Below are 6,331 nucleotides of genomic sequence, written 5' to 3'. Positions count from 1 at the left end.
CCCTTGTACATTCTGATGTATGTGGGCCAATGAGCACAGATGCTAGAGGTGGGTATTCATATTTCATTACGTTTACAGACGACCTTTCTAGGTATGGTTATGTCTATTTAATGAGACATAAATCTGAATCATTTGAAATGTTCAAATTATATCGTAATGAAGTAGAAAAACAAACTGGAAAGAGTATTAAAACTCTTCGATCAGATCGAGGAGGTGAATACCTCTCCAGTGAATTTTTGACATATCTAGGAGAAAATGGGATTCTCTCCCAATGGACTCCTCCTGGTACACCACAATATAATGGTGTGTCAGAAAGGAGAAATCGAACTCTGTTAGACATGGTTCGATCCATGATGGGGTTTGCTAATCTGCCCATATCCTTTTGGGGATATGCTCTTGAGTCAGCCTGCTATATTCTAAATAAGGTTCCAAGTAAGTCTGTAAATAAAACACCACATGAGATGTGGACTGGACGTAAGCCGATGCTCTCTCACCTTAGGATTTGGGGGTGTCCGGCGTACGTCAAACGTTTGAAGACAGACAAACTTGAACCCAAGTCTGACAAATGTTTCTTTGTTGGTTACCCTAAAGAAACTAAAGGATATTACTTCTACTTTGCTGAAGAACAAAAGTTGTTCGTAAGCAATAGAGCAATTTTCTTAGAAAAGGAATTCCTTGGTGAAGGAACAAATAGCTCTAATGTTGAGCTTAGAGAAGTTCAACATGTAGAAGATCCGACACCATCTACTGAACCAGTTGAGTCGGATTTGATTAGATCAGATCCAGAACCCATATTAGATGCACCATTAAGGCGATCGGGTAGAGTACCACGTCAGCCGGACAGATACTACAGTTTCTTGGTCCGGGATGGAGATCCTATCGAACTTGATGAAAACGATGAGGATCCGATCACATATATGGATGCAATGCAGAGGTATGACTCTGATAAATGGCTTGGAGCCATGCAATCTGAAATGGAATCCATGAAGGTCAATGATGTTTGGACATTAGTTGACCCACCCGAAGGAATTAAATCCATAGGGTGTAAGTGGATATTCAAAAGGAAACGGGGCGCAGACGGAAAGGTAGAGACCTATAAAGCCCGTTTGGTTGCCAAGGGTTATCGTCAACGTTATGGTATTGACTATGATGAGACGTTTTCTCCTGTGGCAATGCTCAAGTCCATTCGGATTGTGCTTGCGATAGCAGCACATTTAGACTATGAAATCTGGCAAATGGATGTAAAGACCGCATTTCTAAATGGAGATTTAGAAGAGGAAGTGTATATGATACAACCTGAAGGTTTTACATCTGCAGATGAGTCTAAAGTGTGCAAGCTTCAAAAATCCATTTATGGATTAAAGCAAGCTTCACGGAGTTGGAATATACGTTTTGATAAGGTAATCAAAACATATGGCTTCATTAAGAATGAAGAGGAACCTTGTATTTATAAATGGGCAAATGGTTCAGTTATTATATTCCTTATTTTGTATGTGGATGACATTCTTTTAATCGGGAATGACATTCCTGCATTACAAGAAATAAAGGTTTGGCTATCATCTCAATTTGCCATGAAGGATTTGGGAGAAGCATCTTACATCCTAGGGATGAAGATCTATAGAGATAGATCTAGAAGATTGCTTGGATTATCCCAATCCACATACATTGATACTATACTGAAGAGGTTCAGTATGATTAATTCCAAGAAAGGCTATCTTCCGATGGGCCATGAAATTAACCTCTCTAAAAGGAATTGTCCGACAACCCCTCAAGAAAGAGAGAGTATGGATAGAATTCCATATGCTTCGGCAGTGGGATCTATAATGTATGCCATGACATGTACTAGACCAGACGTGGCATACTCACTAGGAGTAGTGAGCAGATACCAGTCTGATCCAGGTAGCAACCACTGGAAGGTTGTAAAAACCATCCTTAAGTATTTGAGAAATACTAAAGATCAGTGGCTTGTCTATGGTGATTCTGACTTAAAACTTGAGGGATATACTGATTCAAGTTTTCAGTCAGATCAAGATGATAGCAAGAGCGTGTCAGGATATATCTTCACTCTTAAGGATGGGGCCATCTGCTGGAAGAGTTTCAAGCAGCATACAGTGGCAGATTCTACATGTGAAGCAGAATATATCGCAGCATCTGATGCCGCCAAGGAAGCTGTATGGTTGCGGAAGTTCATCACCGAGCTTGGAGTGACACCCTCCATTGATGGTCCAGTGCCTGTATTTTGTGACAATACTGGGGCCATAGCTCAAGCAAGAGAACCCAAAGCACATCAGCGGACCAAGCCTATTCTACGTCGCTACCACCTGGTTCGAGAGATCATTGATCGAGGTGATATTGATCTTCAGAAGATTGACACAAAAGAAAATCTGGCTGACCCATTTACCAAAGTCCTCGGCATCAAAGAGTTCGACGAACACAAGTCGAAGATGGGTATTAGATACTGTGCCGATTGGCATTAGGCTAAGTGGGAGTTGTTGGAATTTGTATCCTAAGTGTCAATCGTCAGCATATTGATGATTGAATTTTGTAAATGAATTGACAAATTAATAAAGTGTTATTTGGCATTATTCATCATTTCATCTTCAAATGAACTCTTATATGATGAAGTCCTTAGGACTTATGTTATGATAAAGGAGGATTTATCTTTGAGTCCTTAAACTTGTTTGCGACGAAATGATATGTTGTTACTAGGACGACAACATTATCGAGATTAGGTCGTTGTGTGACATATACGTTGGTTGTCCTCTTAACCAAGGAGTGTGGAAACACTGGTATGCCACACAAGTGAAGTGTAGAAGTACATTTCACTAAACGTGACCAATTCCGGAACGCTCTACTGTCGAGAGATGTTCCGAGTGGATATGGATATAAGTTTGGCCCTCTGACCTGAGACCGCAACCTGTGACTAGCAAGCAACTCACTGTACTTTGGTACCGGACTACCTGAATTTCTAATTCAGTGACGGAAGGTCACTGGGTGCAGTCAAGTACTTGCGTAGTCAGTTGTGAGTCAAGATGGAATTGACCCCTCCTGAAAACAGGAGATAATGTCTTGTGATTAATTTAGCAAAACCTTGGCCAGGGTAATCCCAGTGAGGAGTCACGGGAGATCTAAAGTTAATCACATAATGGATGTACTAATTATAGGGTTGACAGTGAGCTCTAAGTCATCCTGGCATTAGGAGTCAAAGGGATTGAATTATACAGTAACCATAGTTGAGGGTTCCAGAATATTTGTTTCGCATATATTCGACCTATCCAGACGTCGGGTACCATTGCTAGATGGTCACATCGATTAGTGTAGAAAATTGTTCCTATACTACCGGCTTAGGTTCGAACCTATGAGGTCACACGCATAGAAGATTCCTGATTGATCAAGAAAGCTGATGAATGATTAAGAATCATTTAGGGATAATTTGGTCAATTTGATTGGCAAATTATCTTATAAAATAATTAAAGTAATTATTGAAGGATTAATTAGTAATTAAATTACTAATAAACTCAATTTGATTGAGTAATTGTGCTAAGGATGAGCCAAATTGAATTGGATTCAAGTTTGGGCTCAATCAGGGTTTTGACCTGATTGGATTAGGTCAGAACCAAAAAGGACTTAATCTGATCAAATTAATTTTAAATTAATTTGTTCTTAATTGGGGATTGACCTAATTGAATTAGGTCCAACACAAAGTAATAATTCAATTTGATTGAGTTTGCATGAGCCAAAATTGAATTGGATTCAATTTGAGCTCAATCAGGGTCTGACCTGATTAGATTGGGTTCAACCAAATTGCTTTATTTTAATTCGGGTTTGACCAAATTTGATTAGGTGCAACCCAAGGAGATTAGGCTCAGATGATGTGGCAATTATTGGTGACATGGAATTGGATTTCATGAATTTTAATAAACCAAAATTATTGCATGGCACATGGACCCATTGCTTGACACATGGCGACATTGTTTGTTATTTGAATTTAAATTCAAACATTAAGCAATGTGTTAAATGATTTTAATCACTCAAACCATCAGCCAAGGTGGCGTCTGAGTTTTTGAATGGATTAAATTCGAATTTCAAGAGGTGATTTCGAAATTATGAAGTGTTTTACCTTGCCGCATAGATTTCAAATTCCTTCCCTCTTGCACATGTGTTTAAAATTTGAATTTAAATCAGATTTGGTTGAGATCTGATTTGGGTTGTTCCTATTCCTTTGCATGTGCCAACTAAAAGAGGTTTTCTGAAAATAAATTTCGAATTTTGAATGAAAATTCGGAGGCCATTAAAAGGGGTCAAACATGGGCACCAAAAATACATCCATTGCAGCCTTCTTCCTCACCCGCCTCCTCCTCCTCTTCTTCTCCATTTTAGATAGGGTTTTCAGGGTGAATATCTAGAAGATTCAAGATCAGATCTGAGTCCTCTACTTTTCTTACAAACCTCATCTCTATCTGCTTCAAGACGATTGATCAAGAGTTGATTGAATCCCGACGGACAGATTTCAGCTTTCAAGTGTTCTGCAGCTGCTAGCACTGTTGCGGAAGAAGATCCTTCAGGACTTCGCGTGTACTTCTCGTAGAGGCCATTCGTGTGCGTGGCTGTGAAGTCAAGAATCAGATTCACAACTTTCATCCATCATAAAAGGTATTAATTCTAGCATTAATCATTTATTATGGTGTCAAGGTCTAGGTCCAATTCTCCGAGGTTTTACCCTCTTTTGGGGCTCCTCACGGAGATATCTCCAGAATCCATTCGATGGATATTCGGAGATTAATTGGAATAGAGTTCTTAAGTTTCAGATCTGATAGTTAATCATGCATAAAGTTTTAGCATAATTGTTTAAACGATTCCGGCATAATCCTATGTGTTCTTAAGGTGCTGATTTCTAGATTTGATCTTGTAAGCATGCATGAATTAAATTGTTTGATTCGGTTTTTCCGCTGCATTTTAAAACTTAAAAAGAACTACGTATGGCTTGATCCCCCTTATGAAGGGGTACGTAGGCAACCCGATCAGGTTCAGCCATGGTTTTCAAAAAAAAGAAAAAATTCAGCATGCTAAACACCGAAGAACCTAGGATTCACTTTCAATTTGAACATTTCAAATGATTCAGATTTATGTCTCATTAAATAGACATAACCATACCTAGAAAGGTCGTCTGTAATCGTAATGAAATATGAATACCCACCTCTAGCATTTGTGCTCATTGGCCCACATACATCAGAATGTACAAGGGTCAATAAGTCACTGGCTCGTTCACCTTTTCCGGTAAAAGGTGATTTGGTCATTTTACCAAGAAGGCATGATTCACAGGTTGTCAATGATTCATAATCATTAACATCGAGGATTCCCTCTTTACTTAACCTGTTCATCCTGTTCTTGTTAATATAACCTAGCCTATGATGCCAAAGGTAGACATCCGTGACATTATCTATTCTAGGATGCTTACTTGACGTGTACATTACATTAACAGGTTGTGATAACAAGTAGATGTCATTGCTCAATTGTCCATTCATTACAGTAACACCATTCATAATGATATCACAAGAACATTTCTTTATTGAAATTTCATAATCGTTCATGGCCAAAAGGCCTACGGAAATTACATTCAATAAGAATGTAGGACAATAGTGACAATCACTCAAGACAACTACATGAGAATTGAAAACAAGTTTGAGATTGCCTAAAGCTAGAACTGGAACAGATCTTCCATCTCCAACATTCAGGAATCTCTCGCTGTTTTCAAATCTCTCATTGACCTGAAGTCCTTGCAATGAATTGCATATATTAAACGGACTTCCATTATCTAATACCCAGGTCGAATTATCACATATAGAGAAATTATAAGGTGTTATCATATAAATACCTTGATCAGCAACTGATTGCCCTTTTCTCTTGCTTGGCCTGTTCGGGTCAAGTGAGGTAAGGTACTGAGGACAATTTCTCTTCCAATGCCCCTGCTTCTTACAATAGAAGCATTCTGCCAGATTGTGGTCAACCTTAATCTTTTTGGTCTGACTTGGCTTAGCACGTTGTACCTTTTTCTTTTGATTCTTATTTTTCTTCTTTCCTTTAAAGGTACCACGACCTCTGGACGAACCTCCCACTAAATTCACCGACCCTTTTAGGAGTTGGTGATCCTTCTCAAAAGTTTGTAGTAAACCCAACAATTGGTGATAATTTACTACCAGTTTCGTCATACGAAAGTTGGTGAGAAATGGGCAGTACGAACTAGGAAGAGAATTCAGTATAGCATCCTTCCCCAATTGATCATGTAGGGGAGATCCGAAAGTGCCTAGGTGCTCGATTAACTCAATCATGT

The sequence above is a fragment of the Phoenix dactylifera genome, chromosome 17, assembly GCF_051530095.1.
Source record: "Phoenix dactylifera cultivar Ajwa chromosome 17, Ajwa_hap1_PhDact_Kaust_v1.1, whole genome shotgun sequence".
Taxonomy (NCBI): Eukaryota; Viridiplantae; Streptophyta; class Magnoliopsida; order Arecales; family Arecaceae; genus Phoenix; species Phoenix dactylifera.
Note: the sequence above shows the minus strand (reverse complement) of the source record.